Raw genomic sequence first — 16,941 nt, 5'->3', positions numbered from 1 at the left:
TTTTACTATTTTTATTAGTGATCTGGATTTTGAGCTTGGGGGCACAATTTGAAAATTTTCAGATGGTACCAAGATCTGTGCAAGTGTTAGAACTGTAGAAGATGCTCGTCTGCTTTAGGCTGATAATATGTTGGGAAATTGGGCTCAAGCCTGGAAATCGATGCATAATTTAGATAAATGGAGTGTTATACATGTGGGCAGGGCAAATGCTGAACATTCATACACCCTCCAGGAAAAGGCATTAAAGATGGTGGAGATAGAAAATGATTTTTGCATTCTAGTGCATACAATCTTAAAGGTATATGAGCAATGTCGTGCAGCGATAGCTAGACCAAATAGGGTGTTGGGGTGTATCCATAGGACAATTGAGTATAAGACGAGGTGTACTATTTTGTCCTTGTACAAGATCTTAGTCAGGTCGCACTTGGGATACTGTGTCCAGTTTTGGTCTCCTCACATGGTGGGTGACATTGAGGCTCTGGAAAGTGTGCAGAAGAGGGCCACTAGACTAATTCCAAGTCTAAAGCACCTTCGTTATCAAGATAGACTAAAAGAGCTGGGACTTTATACCTTAGAGCAGCGTAGACTTAGGGGGGATCTGATTGAAGTTTATAAGATAATGAAGGGAATAGATGGTGTTCCAGGTTACTTCAATTAAATAGTTTAGGCAGGACCAGGGATCACAAATTTAGGGCTCGATCTAGATTAGATGTCAGGAGGTGGTTCTTTTCCCAGAGAATAGTAGACATCTGTAACCTGCTGCCATTTCAAGTGGTGGATGCAGACTCGCTGAGTTCCTTCAAGCGAAAGCTGGATTTGTTTCTGGATGTGGCGGCGATCACCTCTTACAGAAGGTAAGTACTGCAGAGAATTCAAGGCCAGAGTGATCTCCTGGACTAATTTCGATCGCTTAGATGGGTCGAAGAGGAATTTCCCTGATTTCTTTACCCAAATTGACTTGGGTTTTTAATCTCTTTTTTTGCTTCTCCCCGGAGATCACATAGTTTCGGGTAGGGAGGAGTGTATGAGGTCGAAATTCCGTTTCTAACACCACCCGTTACCACCAGAGAGGGGCGGCAAAGACCTCCCGTGGGCGGTAAACAGCGTCCACGCCTCCAGAGAAATTCAGTTGGGTCTTTGGTTAAGGCGGCAAGAGGTAACACAGCGCCCTCTAACGCCACACACGTGGTGTTGTCATCCAGCGCCGTTGTCCCGATATTTGGTTTCCAAGGCGACCTTACAGCCTACAAAAAGTGGTGAGTACGTAGCGGATCTCGTGCGGAATCGCCCAGAGAGCAAGGTAAGTTTTTTTAAAAATTGATTTATGCATTTTTTCATTAGTTGTAACAGTGTGTGTGGGTCGGAGAAGTTTTAGTTTATTTTTCTCCTCTTGTTCTTTCACCTAGCATGCCAGCAGCCTCCCGTTGTGAAATTGAGTAGGCCTCCTGAACTCCCGCCCCGTTGGCACCGAGGATGAGTGCAATGCCACTTTTTAGCACTGCTCTCATCTTTGGGTGTAAAAATTCAATTTGGCAGTTTGAGCCTGCACCTAACACCTGGCGGTAAAATCAGCACTCAGGCGGTGAAACCACCTCAAAATGGCAATACCAAATTTCAACCCCTATATGTAGTGATACACAATGTATCACAATTATGTGGGATAGGCTCGAAGGACCAGATGGTCTTTACCTGTCCATCATTGTTCATATTCGTATTTAAATAGGCGACCTGCATCCTGGGAGCGAGTTGGCAAGCATCCCCTGTCCCACATTCATTAAAACCGTAAGGGGGCTGGTTGGGGTTGGGATTGCCCGAGGGACAGTATTAATCATCATTTTGAAAGGCACGACATTAATCAATGACAGTCAGCAAGATTGGTTGAAGGAAGGGATTCATTTGATTGAATTTTTTGAGGAGGTAACAAGGAGGGTTGATGAGGGTAGTGCATTTGATGTAGTCTACGTGGATTTTAGCAAGGCTTTTGACAAGGTCCCACATGGCAGACAGATCAGAAATGTAAAAGCTCATGGGATCCAAGGAAAAGTGGAAAGTTGGATCCAATATTGGTTCAGTGGCAGGAAGCAAAGGGTAATAGTCGACAGATGTTTTTTTGACTGGAAGGCTGTTTCCAGTGGAGTTTTGCAGGGCTCAGTACTAGGTCCCTTGCTTTTTGTGATATATCAATGATTTAGACTTCAATGTAGAGGGCATGATTAAGAAGTTTGCAGATGATACAAAAATTGTAGTTTGGTTGATAGTCAGGAAGAAAGCTGTCGACTGAAGGAAGATATCAATGGACTGGTCAGGTGGGGAGAAAAGAATGAGAAAGGGTTCAGTAATAACCTTGTAGTAAAGGGGCCTTTAGGGAAGAGTGACCATAATATGATAGAATTTTATATTGAGTTTGAAAGTGGTTAAGTTAAATTCAAAACTAGGGTCTTAAATCTAAACAAAGCAAACTACATAGGTATGAGGACTAAGGTAGATTGGGAAACGATATCAAAAGGTATAACGGTAGACAAGCAACGTAAGAACATAAGAAATAGGAACAGGAGTAGGCCATTTGGCCCCTCGAGCCAACTCTGCCATTTAATAAGATCATGGCTGATCTGATCATGGACTCAACTCCACTCAACTAGCAGTTTAAGAATTAATACATAATTTACAACAAACATTGCATTCCTTTAAGGCACACAAACCCCACGGGAAAAGTGGTCCAACCATGGCTAACAAGAGAAGTTAAAGATACTATTAAATCAAGGAAGAGACTGATAATGTTTCCAAAAGGAGCAGTAAGCCTGAGAATTTGGGGGATTTTAGAATTCAGCAAAGGAGGACCAAGAAATTGATATAGAAAGGGAAAATAGAATACGAAAGTAAACTAGCAAGAGATATAAAAACAGACTGTAAAAGCTTCTAAAGGTATGTAAAAAGGAAACGATTAGCGGAAGTAAATGTGGGTCCCTTACAGTCTGAGACAGGAGAAATTATACTGGGGAATAAGGAAATGTTATGGAAATTAAACAAATACTTTGTGTCTGTCTTCACGGAAGAAGACACAAAAACCTCTCGGAAATAGTAAAGAACCAAAAGTCTAGCGAGAATGAGGAACTGAAATAAATTAGTATTAGAGAAATGAATGGGACTGAAAGCTGATAAATCCCCTGAAACTGATGCCTACATCCTAGGGTTTTGAAAAGGGTGGCGATAGAGATAGTGGATGCATTGGCTGTCACCTTCCAAAATTCCATAGATTCTTGAACGGTTCCCACAGATTGGAAGGTAGCTAATGTAACCCCACTATTTAAGAAAGGAGAGAGAGAGAAAACCTGTTAGCCTGACATCAGTAGTAGGGAAAATGCTAGAATCTATTAGTAAGGATGTGGTAACAGTGCACTTAGAAAATAATACTAGGAATGGGCAGAGTGAATACACCTTTATGAAAAGGAAATCATGTTTGGTGAATCTGTTAGAATTTTTCGAGGTTGTAACGAGTAGAATAGATAAGAGGGAACCAATGGATTTGGTGTATTCGGATTTTCAGAAGGCATTTCGATAAGATGCCACACAAGAGGTTATTAAACAAAATTAGGGTTCATGGGATTGGGGGTAATATACTAGCATAGATTGAGGATTGGTTAACGGACAGAAAACAGAGAGTAGGAATAAGCGGGTCATTTTCGGGTTGGCTGGCTGTAACTAGTGGGGTATCGCAAGTCATGGAGGCATGCATAGATGCAAATGGTACTCACCCTGACGAAAGGTCATTGAACATTTTTCTACACTCTGTACCGGTCCTGGGCACACTGTCTGCAGCAGACATCTTCCGTGTAATGTCCTATATTCCTTTTTACTTTAATTTCAATCCCTATGACAGGTAACAGTGTATTTAACTCTATATTTTAAAAAAGTCAGTTTTGCTATGGAGTATAAGTCAGTGCCTTGATTAAAAGTTGTCTTACTCCCCTGAGCCATGTTAACCATTTCATGGCATGCTGTTGTCAAGTAACTGAGCATGTCTGAGACCCATTCTTCAGTGCATCTTCACCATGCATTTCTGCATGTCAGTTGCCTCATGTGCAACATATCACATCAGCACACACATATATCCCAAGACCATATCTTACTTGACCAGATACAAGCCATTCCTGGGCTTTTAAGTTATCTTATCAAAAGATTCGAGATCATTTATCATCTCTCCCTGCATGGTCCCAATGTCTAGGGTAGTGGCCAGCCTATCAAATATATTTCACTCATTGTTCAGTATAGGCAAAGGCACAAACATCTCCAAGAGAAATCATTAATTAATTATTCTCACCTACACTTGCCTGACTTTCAATAGAATGGAAATCAATACCAAATTGAATTCTTTTCAGGAATCATGCCCACGTGATTTATGTTACTCAGGGATGCACTCACACATCTTCTCCTAACCTCTGTTTGGATTCCTGAAATTCACCCATAATCACAGAGGAAAATGGTTTTAGAAAAATTCCCATTATATTACTATTTCATCTCATTCATGACCCCTGGGGAAACTTTACTATCCAATAAAATATGATCATATGTAAACCTGTAAATACCTTGTTTAATCACCAGAGGGCTCATCCCCTGGAGTCCAAAGGGATCCCACAATCCCTTCGGAGCACCTGTATTTAAGGAGGCCTCACAGACTGGAGAGGCACTCTGGAGACCTGTAGTAAAAGACTACAGTCACACTTTACTTTGAGCTCACAGTATGGTCAGACACTTTATTCACACATAACAACTGGCAACGACATATAGATGACGAACCCCACCGCAATGATGCAGAGAACAGTGGGCACCCTGGAGAAATTTTCAGAGAGAGATGATTGGGAGACCTTCGTGGAGCGACTCGACCAATACTTCATGGCCAACGAGCTGGAAGGAGAAGCGAACACTGCCAAACGAAGGGCGATCCTCCTCACCGTTTGCGGGGCACCAATGTATGGCCTCATGAAAAATCTGCTCGCTCCAGCAAAACCCACAGAGACGTCATATGATGAGTTGTTTACACTGGTCCGGGAGCATCTTAACCTGAAGGAAAGCGTTCTGATGGCGAGGTGCCGGTTCTACACATACAAGAGGTCTGAAGGCCAGGAAGTGGCGAGCTATGTCGCCGAGCTAAGACGCCTTGCAGGACATTGTGAATTTGAAGGACATTTGGAGCACATGCTCAGGGACTTCTTTGTATTTGGCATTGGCCTTGGACATGAAATAATACTTTGCAAACTTTTGACTGTAGAGATCCCAACCTTGAGTAAAGCCATAGCAATAGCCCAGGCGTTCATCACCACCAGTGACAATACCAAGCAAATATCTCAGCACACGAGTGCTGCTACAAGTACTGTGAACAAAGTAATGTTGTTTTCGAATCGCAATGTACAGGGCAGACCTCACATGCCTGCAGCTGCACATCCGCAGATGTCTCAGAGTCCACCACTAAGGGCCATAGCGATAGCCCAGGCGTTCATCGCCACCAGTGACAATACCAAGCAAATCTCTCAGCACACAAGTGCTGCTCTCAAGGGTGATGAATGCAAGGCCATTAACACCTTGTTGGCACTGCGGGAGTAATCATCGTTTCCATTCATGCCGCTTCAAAGGGTGCATTTGCAAGGGCTGTGGAACAATGGGACACCTCCAACATATGTCCAGGCAAGCTGCAAACCCCGCTAATCCTGCAAACCACCATGTTGCAGAGGAGGACAGATCCACGGCAGATCACGACGAACCAGAGCCTCAGACCGAGGAGGCAGAGGTATATGGGGTGCACACATTTACCACAAAGTGTACCCCGATAATGCTGAAGGTTGAATTAAATGGACTCCGGGTGTCAATGGAGCTGGACACGGGCGTGAGCCAGTCCATTATGAGCAAAAAGACTTTCGATAAATTGTGGTGCAGCAAGGCCTCAAGACCAGTCCTGACTCCCATTCACACTAAATTGAGAACTTACACAAAAGAACTGATTCCCGTAATCGGCAGTGCTATCATAAAGGTCTCCTACAATGGAGCGGTGCACAAGTTACCACTCTGGGTGGTACCGGGCTACCACACTGCTCAGCAGGAGTTGGCTGGGGAAGATACGCTGAAATTGGGATGACGTCCGAGCGCTCTCGTTGGTCAACAACACTTCGTGTGCCCAGATCCTAAAAATGTTCCCTTCGCTGTTCAAATCAGGCATCGGGATGTTCCAAGGAGCAAAAGTGCAGATCCACCTAATTCCGGGGGCGCGACCCATCCATCACAAGACGAGAGCAGTACCGTACATGATGAGAGAGAGGGTGGAGATCGAGCTGGACCAGCTGCAATGAGAGGGCATCATTTCGCTGATTGAATTCAAAGAGTGGGCCAGTCTGATTGTTCCAGTCCTTAAGGGAGACGGCACCATCAGAATCTGTGGTGATTACAAAGAAACTATCAGTTGTTTCTCCCTGCAGGTTCAATACCCACTACCAAAGGCAGAAGACCTTTTTGCAACGCTGGCAGGAGGAAAGACGTTCACGAAGCTGGACTTGACCTCGGCCTACATGACGCAGGAGCTGGAGGAATCATCAAAGGGCCTCACCTGCATCAACACGCACAAAGGTTTCTTCATTTACAACAGATGCCCATTTGGGATTCGATCAGCCGCAGCGATATTCCAGAGAAATATGGAAAGCTTACTGAAGTCGGTCCCGTGCACCATGGTCTTCCAGGACGACATCTTGGTTACCGATTCGAAGACGGAGGCAATCGAGGACGTACCGAGGCCGCAGAATGTGACGGAGCTGCAGTGGTTTCTAGGACTCCTGAACTCTTTTGGTAACTTCTTACTGGGTCTCAGCACACTGTTAGAACCACTGCATGCCTTACTGCATAAAGGAGATGAATGGGTATGGGGTAAAAGCCAAGAAAATGCCTTTGTAAAAGCTGGAAAACTGTTATGCTCAAACAAACTGCTTGTGTTGTATGATCCATGTAAGCCTTTGGTACTAGCATGCAATGCGTTGTCATGCGGTGTCAGGTGTGTATTGCAACAAGCTAATGAACCTGGGAAATTGCAACCGGTTGCTTATGCATCCAGAAGTCTGTCTAAGGCTGAGAGGGCCTACAATATGATTGAAAAAGAAGCGTTAGCGTGTGTTTATGGGGTAAAGAAAATGCCTCAATATCTGTGTGGGCTCAAATTTGAATTGGAAACTGACCATAAGCTACTGATATCCCTCTTTTCTGAAAGTAAGGGGATAAATACGAATACCTCGGCCCGCATCCAGAGATGGGCGCTCACGTTGTCCGCACACAACTATGCCATTCGCCACAGGCCAGGCACAGAAAACTGTGCCGATGCTCTCAGTAGGCTGCCTTTGCCCACCACGGGGGTGGAAATGGCACAGCCCGTAGATTTAGTCATGGTAATGGAAGCATTCGAGAGTGAGCAATCACCCTTACCGCCCGACAGATTAGAACCTGGACGAGCCAGGACCCCTTACTGTCCCTAGTAAAAAAAACTGTGTGCTTCACGGGAGTTGGTCCAGTGTCCCATTAGAAATGCAGGAAGAAATAAAGCCGTACCAGCGGCGCAAAAATGAAATGTCTATACAGGCAGACTGCCTTCTGTGGGGTAATCGGGTAGTGGTCCCCAAGAAGATCTCCACAGTACTCACCCAGGCATTATAATGATGAAAGCGATAGCCAGATCCCACGTGTGGTGGCCCGGTATCGATGCGGACTTAGAGTCCTACGTGCACAAATGTAACACATGTTCACAGTTAAGCAATGCACCCAGGGAGGCGCCACTAAATTTATGGTCTTGGCCCTCCAAACCGTGGTCTAGGGTCCATGTCGACTATGCAGGCCCGTTCTTGGGTAAAATGTTCCTAGTTGTCATAGATGCGTACTCCAAATGGATTGCATGTGAGATAATGTCGGCAAGCACGTCTGCTGCCACCACTGAAAGCCTGCGGGCCATGTTTGCCACGCACGCCCTACCTGATGTCCTTGTGAGTGACAACGGGCCGTGTTTCATCAGTGCCAAGTTCAAAGAGTTCATGACCCGCAATAGGATCAAACATGTTACATCTGCCCCATTCAAACCAGCATCCAATGGTCAGGCAGAGAGAGCAGTGCAAACAATCAAGCAGAGCTTGAAGAGGGTAACTGAAGGCTCACTGCAGACTCGCCTATCCCGAGTCCTGCTTAGTTACCGCACGAGACCCCACTCGTTCACTGGGATCCCACCCGCTGAACTGCTCATGAAAAGGGCACTTAAGACAAGGCTCTAGTTAGTCCACCCTGATCTACACAAACAGGTAAAGAGCAGGCGGCATCAACAAAGTATATATCATGATAGTGCAAATGTGTTGAGCAAAATTGAGATTAATGGTCCTGTATTTGTGTTGGACTATGGACAAGTGGCTTCCTGGCACTGTCGTGGCCAAAGATGGGAGTAGGGTGTTTCGGGTCAAACTTTCAAATGGACTCATCTACAGGAAATACTTGGACCAAACCAAACTCAGATTCACGGACTATCCAGAGCAACCCACATTACACCCTACCTTTTTTGACCCCCCAACACACACACCAGTGGCAACCGAAACAGCAATTGACCACGAAGCAGAACCCATCACCCACAGCAGCCCAGCAGGACTCATCACACCAGGCAGCCCAGCAAAGCCAACTGCACAGCAGCCCAACGAGAGCCCAACAAATGACTCACCAAAACCAGCATTTGCACCAAGACAATCAACCAGGGAAAGAAAGGCCCCAGATCAACTCACCTTGTAAATAGTTACACTACTGACTTTGGGGGAGTGTGTTGTTATATATGTAAACCTGTAAATACCTTGTTTAACCACCAGAGGGCTCATCCCCTGGAGTCCCAAGGGATCCCACAATCCCTTGGGAGCACCTGTACTTAAGGAGGTCTCAGGCTGGAGAGGCACTCTGGAGACCTGTAATAAAAGACTACGGTCACACTTTACTTTGAGCTCACAGTATCTGGTGAGACTCTTTATTCATACATAACAATTACCATTTAACAAAGTTCCCAAATCAATCCAATTATCAACACATTTTTGTTCATTCTACTTAAATTCTTATTGTATATTTTATTTCTCAAGATAAGTGCCTGAGTACATTCTATCATTTCACATCATTCCAGTTCCAGAGAGCAATTCCATTTGCAAGATGAGGGATGTTAGTTGCCTTTAACATAGCAGTCTGTCTCCCCACAAATGTATTTCTTAATATATGGTTTGGATGGAACCACTCAGATTGGACCTGTTCAAAAATAAAATTTGATCATCTGCTTAAGCTTCAGAAAAATGTGCCTGTCCGAGTGCTTGAACAGCTATTCATATCAATTTATCAAATCAATTTTAATTTCACAAACAAAATATACCCAGGCTTGGTGTTTTTACAAAAGAGACAGAAAAAGTTGTACTTGCGTTTGGATGTAAGTCTTTTATTTTCGCCCTCGAACAATGTAGTTTGGCAAATAACAAATGACTGCAAATAGGTTAAATTTGAAAGGCAAAGTCTTCAATTTATTTTTTGGCACCACATTCCGACATTTGAGATCCATCAATGTCTGCAGATAAGAACTTAAAGTATGCAAAGAATCACTCTTGGTAATCTTCCACCATCAACACCCATATAATCCTCAGCTTAAAAGAAAAAACAGAACATCCATTTTAGCTTTTCTTATGACCACAATGGGTTAATTCATCAATTCCTGATACGATAAGCACATAAAAAAATAGGAGCAGGAGTAGGCCATACGGCCTCTCGAGCCTACTCTGCCATTTAATACGAACATGGCTGACCTGATCATGGACTCAGGTCCACTTCCCTGCCCTCTCCCCATAACCCCTTATTCCCTTATTAGGTTAAGAAACTGTCTATCTCTGTCTTAAATTTATTCAATGACCCAGCTTCCTCAGCTCTCTGAGGCAGCGAATTCCATAGATTTACAACCCTCTGAGAGAAGAAATTCCTCCTCATCTCAGTTTTAAATGTGCGGCCCCTTATTCTAAGATTATGCCCTCTAGTTCTAGTTTCCCCTATCAGTGGAAACATCCTTTCTGCATCCACCTTGTCAAGCCCCCTCATAATCTTATACATTTTGATAAGATCACCACTCATTCTTCTAAATTCCAATGAGTAGAGGCCCAACCTACTCAACCTTTCCTCATAAGTCAACCCCCTCATGTCCAGAATCAACCTAGTGAACCTTCTCTGAACTGCCTCCAAAGCAAGTATATCCTTTCATAAATATGGAAACCAAAACTGTACACAGTATTCCAGGTGTGGCCTCACCAATACCCTGTATAACTGTAGCAAGACTTCCTTACTTTTATACTCCATCCCCTTTGCAATAAAGGCCAAGATTCCATTGGTCTTCCTGATCACTTGCTGTACCTGCATACTAACATTTTGTGTTTCATGCACAAGTCCCGCTGTACTACAGCACTTTGCAATTTTTCTCCATTTAAATAATAACTTGCTCTTTGATTTTTTTCTGCCAAAGTGCATAACCTCACACTTTAGAACATTATACTCCATCTGCCAAATTTTTGCCCACTCACTTAGCCAGTCTATGTCCTTTTACAGATTTTTTGTGTCCTTCTCACACATTGCTTTTCCTCCCATCTTTGTATTGTCAGCAAACTTGGCTACGTTACACTCGGTCCCTTCTTCCAAGTCATTAATTAATATAGATTGTAAATAGTTGAGGTCCCAGCACTGATCCTTGCGGCACCCCACTAGTTACTAATTGCCAACCCAAGAATGAACCATTTATCCCAATTCTCTGTTTTCTGTTATTTAGCCAATCCTCTATCCATGCTAATATATTACCCCCAACCCCGTGAACTTTTATCTTATGCAGTAACCTTTTATGTGGCACCTTGTCTTCTGGAAGTCCAAATACACCACATCCACTGGTTCCTCTTTATCCACCCTGTTTGTTACATCCTCAAAGAATTCCAGCAAATTTGTCAAACATGATTTCCCCTTCATAAATCCATGCTGACTCTGCCTGACTGAATTATGTTTTTCCAAATGTCCTGCCACTGCTTCTTTAATAATGGACTCCAATATTTTCTCAACCACAAATGTTGGCTAACTGGTTTATAGTTTCCTGCTTTTTGTCTGCCTCCTTTTTTAAATAGAGGCGTTACATTTGCAGTTTTCCAATCTGCTAGGACCTCCCCAGAATCCAGGGAATTTTGGTAAAGTACAACCAATGCATCCACTATCCCTGCCGCTACTTCTCTTAAGACCCTAGGATGCAAGCCATCAGGTTCGGGGGATTTATCTGCCTTTAATCCAATTATCTTCCTGAGTACCACCTCCTTAGTGATTGTGATTGTGTTAAGTTCCTCCCCCGCTATAGCCCCTTGACTATCCACTGTTGGGATAATGTTAGTGTTGGAATAATGTTAGTGCTGTGCGGCGAGGACAGGCTGGTGGAGGACATTTGTCTTACTGATGTTTAGCGTAAGGCTCATGCTTTCATACACCTCGGTAAATACGTCGACTATGTCCTGGAGTTCAGCCTCTGTGTGTGCACAGACGCAGGCGTTGTCCGTGTACTGTAGCTCGATGACAGAGGTTGGAGTGGTCTTGGACCTGACCTGGAGATGGCGAAGGTTGAACAGCTTCCCACTGTTTCTGTAGTTTAGTTCCACTCCAGCGGGGAGCTTGTCAACTGTGAGGTGGAGCATGGCAGCGAGGAAGATTGAGAAGAGGGTTGAGACAATGACGCAGCCCTGCTTGACCCCGGTCCGGGCATAGATTGGGTCTGTGATGGATCCGCTGGTAAGGATCACGGCCTGCATGTCGTCGTGGAGCAGGCGGAGGATAGTGACATACTTTTGGGGGCATCCGAAACGGAGGAGGACGCTCCATTAACCCTCGCGGTTGGCAGTGCCAAAGGCCTTTGTAAGGTCGAAAAAGACCATGTATAAGGTCTGGCCCTGTTCCCTGCATTTTTCCTGCAGCTGTCGAGCTGCAAAAATCATGTCCGTTGTGCCCCGGAGGGGACGAAATCCGCACTGCGACTCCGGGAGGAACTCCTCGGCCACGGGGAGAAGACGGTTGAGGAGGACTCTAGCGACGACTTTCCCTGTGGCCTTATCTTGGGAGCCTCCTATCAACGAGCAGACATTGACGACGAGATCCAACACCGCCTCCAGTGCAGCCTGAGGAAAAGAGTGTTTGAAGACCAGGACCTCAAAACTGTCACCAAGCTCATGGTCTAGTGACGTAGTAATACCCGCCCTCCTGTATGGCTCAGAGACGTGGACCATGTACAGTAGACACCTCAAGTTACTGGAGAAATAGCACCAGCGATGTCTCCGCAAGAGCATACAAATCCCCTGGGAGAACAGACGCACCAACATTAGCGTCCTCGTCCAGGCCAACATCCCCAGCATTGAAGCACTGACCATACTTGATCAGCTCCGCTGGGCAGGCCACATAGTTTGCAAGCGCTCTACTTGGAACTCGTCCACGGCAAACAAGCCAAAGGGAACAGAGGAATCGTTACAAGGACACCGTCAAAGCCTCCCTGATAAAGTGCGACATACCCACTGACACCTGGGAGTCCCTGGCCAAAGACCGCCCGAAGTGGAGGAAGTGCATCCGGGAGGGTGCTGAGCTCCTCGAGTATCATCGCCGAGATCATGCAGAAATTAAGCACAGGCAGCGGAAGGAGCGTGCGGCAAACCGGGCTCCCCGCCCATCCTTCCCTTCAACCACTGTCTGTCCCAGCTGTGACAGAGACTGTGGTTCTCGTATTGGACTGTTCAGCCACCTAAGAACTCATGCTAAGAGTGGAAGCAAGTCTTCCTCGATTCTGAGGGACTGCCTATGATGATGAGTGTTAGTGTCCTCTATTGTAAAGACTGATACAAAATATTTGTTCAGAGTTTCTGCCATCTCCGTGTTCCCCATTACTAATTCCCGGGTCTCATCCTCTAAGGGACCAACATTTACTTTACCCTTTCTGTTAATGTGAGGAAACATCCACTCAAATTAAAACTTAAAATTGAATAGGGGCCAAAATGTTTACATTCAGCAATGCAAAAGTTGTCACTTAGTGAATTAGAAACAGAGTTAATCTGATACTAGAAACCAAAAATCAACACACAGCTGCTTGTGGAAAGAGTTCACTTTTCTTTTCCATTTCAAAAGTAGACAAACCCAGACATCATCAATCAACGCCAGCTTGTGTCACACAACTTCTTGCAGCCTTCAAGTAAATTTAAGAACCGTTTGTCAAATAAAAAAATCTGTTACTTCTGCAAAGTCTTTGGGGGAGAAATTCGGGTTGCTTGTGCCTCCCTAGGCGCGGCGCCACTAATGACTCCTGCTAAATTCCACGGGAGTTTAGCGGCGGTCGTAATCGGTAGCGCCCCGCTTCACTGCGGGTCTGTGTATGGGGAGACCCGGGACTGTGTGTCTGTGTATGGGGAGACCCGGGACTGTGGGTCTGTGTATGGGGAGACCCAGGACTGTGGGTATGTGTGGAAACCTGGGCTTGTGGGACTGTATGTGATGTCCCAGAACTGTGGTTCTGTGTGTGGAGAGCAAGGAATGTGTGCCTGTGTGTGGGGACCCGGGACTGTGGGTCTGTATGCGGGGTCCTGGGTCTGTGTGTAATATGGGACTGTATGCTGGGATATGGAACTGTGTGCTGGGATATGGGACTGTGTGCTGGGATATGGGACTGTGTGCTGGGATCTGCCACTGTGTACTGGGATATGGGACTGTGTGCTGGGATCTGCCACTGTATACTGGGATATGCCACTGTATGCTGGGATATAGGATGGAATGCTGGGATATGGGACTGTGTGCTAGGATATGGGATACGTGCTGGGACATGGGACTGCGCCGGATATGGGAATGTGAGATGGATATGGGACTTTGAGCTACGATATGAACTGTATGTTGGGAAAAGGGACTGTGAGCTCAGACATGGGACTGAGCTGGGATATGGGATATGGGAGTTTGAGCTGGGATATGGGACTTTGAGCTGGGATACGGGAATGTGCTGGGATGAGGCATTGTGTGCTGGGATGAGGGACTGCGAGCTGGAATATGGGACAGTGTGCTGGGATATGAGATTGTGTGCTGGGATATGAGATTGTGTGCTGGGATATGGGAGTGTGTGCTGGGTTATGGGAGTGTGTGCTGGGTTATGGGAGTGTGTGCTGGGATATGGGAGTGTGTGCTGGGATACGGGATTGTGTGCTGGGATACGGGATTGTGTGCTGGGATACGGGATTGTGTGCTGGGATATGGGACTATAGCTTGGGAAAAGGGACTGTGAGCTGGGATATGGAACTGTGAGCTGGGATATGGGACTGTGAGCTGGGATATGGGATTGTGTGGTTGGATGTGGGAGTCTTTTGGGAAATAGGACTCTGCTGGGATATGAGACGTTGTGCTGGGATATGGGACTTTGAGCTGGGATATGGGACTGTGTGTGGGGATATAGGATTGTGTGCTGGGATATGGGACTGTATGCTGGGATATGGGTTTGTACGCTAGGATATGCGACTTTCTGTTGGGATATTGGACTGTGTGCTGGGCTTATGGGAATGTGCGTTGGGATATGGGACTGTGTTTTGCTATATGGGACTGTGTGTTGGGATATGGGATTGTGTGCTTGGACATGGGGCTCTGTTGGGAAATAGGACTCTGCTGGGATATGGGACTTTGAGCTGGGATACGGGACTGTGTGCTTAGATATGGGACGGTGTATTGGGAAAACGGACCCTGTGCTGGCAAATGGAACTGCGCTGGGATATGAGAATGTGAGATGGGATATGGGATTTGAGCTGGGTATTGGACTTTGAGCTGGGATACGGGAGTGTGTGCCGGGATGAGGCACTGTGTGCTGGGATGAAGGACTGCGAGCTGGGATATGGGTCTGTGTGTTGGGATATGGGACTGTGTGTTGCGATATCGGTTTGTGAGCTGGGATATGGGAATATCTGTTGGGAAAAGGGATTGTGAGCTGAGTTATGGGACTGTAAGCTGGGATATGGGACTGTGAGGTGGGATATGGGACAGTGTGCTGGGATATCAGATTGTGAGCTGGGACATCAGACTGTGAGCTGGGATATGGGACTGTGAGCTGGGATAATGGACTGTGAGCAGGGATATGGGACATTTTGCTGGGATATGGGACTGTCTGTTGAGAAAAGGGATTGTGAGCTGAGATATGGGACACTGGGCTGCGATATGGAACTGTGTGTTGGGATATGGGACTGTGAATTGGGAGATTCAAATGTGAGTTGGGATATGGGAATGTTAGCTGGCATATGGGACTGTGTGCTGGGATATGGAACTGGGAAATGGGACTGTGTGTTGGGATATGGAAATGTGAGCTGGGATTTGGGACTGTGAGCTGGGATATGGGAATTTGTGCTGAGATATTGGAATTTGTGCTGGAACATGGGAATGTGTGCTGGGATATGGGACTGTGAGCTGGAATATGGGACTGTGAGCAGGGATATGGAAATGTGAGTTGGTATATGGGACTGTGCTGGGATATGGGAATGTGTGTTGGGATATGGGACTCTGAGCTGGGATATGGGACTGTGTGCTGGGACTTGGGAATGTGTGCTGGGATATGGGACTCTGAGCTGGAATATGGGACTGTGTGCTGGGATATGGGACCCTGAGCTGGGATTTGGGACTGTGTGCTGGGATGAAGGACTGTGAGCTGGGATATGGGACTGTGTGCTGGGATATGGGACTGTGTGCTGGGATATGGGAATTTGTGCTGTGATAATGGACTGTGTGCTGGATATGGGACTGTGAGCTGGAAAATGGGTCTGTGAGCTGGGATTTTGGACCGCGTGCTGTGATATGGGTCTGTGCGTTGGGATATGGGTCTGTGTGCTGGGTTATGGGTCTGTGTGCTGTAAAATGGGACCTTGGGCTGGGATTTGGGACCATGTGGTGGGATATGGTACTGTGTGTTGGGATATCGGTCTGTGTGTTGCTATATGGGACTCTGTGTTGGGATATGGGGCTCCGTGTTAGTATATGGGACTATGTTGGGCTATGGGACTGTGTGCTGGGATATGGGAATGTGAGCCAGCATATGGGAGTGTCAGCTGGGATATCGGAGTGCAAGCTGGGATATGGGAATGTGAGTTGGGATATGGGAATGTCTGCTGGGATATGGGAATTTGTGCTGGGATATGGTAATTTGTGCTGGTATAGGGGACTGTATGCTGGGATATGTGACTGTGTGTTGGGAAATGGAACTGTGTGCTGGAATATTAGAATTTGTGCTGGGATTATGCGACGGTATTGTGTATCTGTAAAGCATGCACTCCCATGTTCCGCCACCAGGGAGCGCATCCCCTGAGGTCCCAAGGGATCCCAGCATCCCTTGGGAGCACTGTATATAAGCCGGCCCCTAAGGCCTTTTCCAGGCTCTGGAGTGTCTTAATAAAGACTGAGGTCACTGATACTTTAACCTCCCTGTGTGCAGTCTCATCTGTGTTAGGAACATAATAACTGGCGACGAGTATATGAATCCAACGCAAAGATGCAGCAAACTGTGGGCATTCTGGAGAAGTTCTCAGAGGGTGAGGGCTGGAGAGCCTATGTCGAACGGCTAGACCAGTACTTTGCAGCCAACAAGCTGGGCGGAGAAGGAAGTGCTGCAAAAAGGAGAGCCATCCTCCTCACGGTCTTCGGGGCACCGATCTACAACCTCATGAAGAATCTTCTGGCTCCAGTGAAACCCACAGATAAGTCATATGAGGAGCTGTGTACACTGGTTCTGGAGTATGTTAACCCGAGGGAGAGCGTACTGATGGCAAGGTATCGGTTCGACACGTGCCAGCGATCTGATGGTCAGGAGTGGCGAGCTATGTCTCCGAGCTAAGGCGACTTGCAGGACAATGT

The sequence above is a fragment of the Pristiophorus japonicus genome, chromosome 3 (assembly GCF_044704955.1).
Source record: "Pristiophorus japonicus isolate sPriJap1 chromosome 3, sPriJap1.hap1, whole genome shotgun sequence".
NCBI classification, from domain to species: domain Eukaryota; kingdom Metazoa; phylum Chordata; class Chondrichthyes; family Pristiophoridae; genus Pristiophorus; species Pristiophorus japonicus.
Note: the sequence above shows the minus strand (reverse complement) of the source record.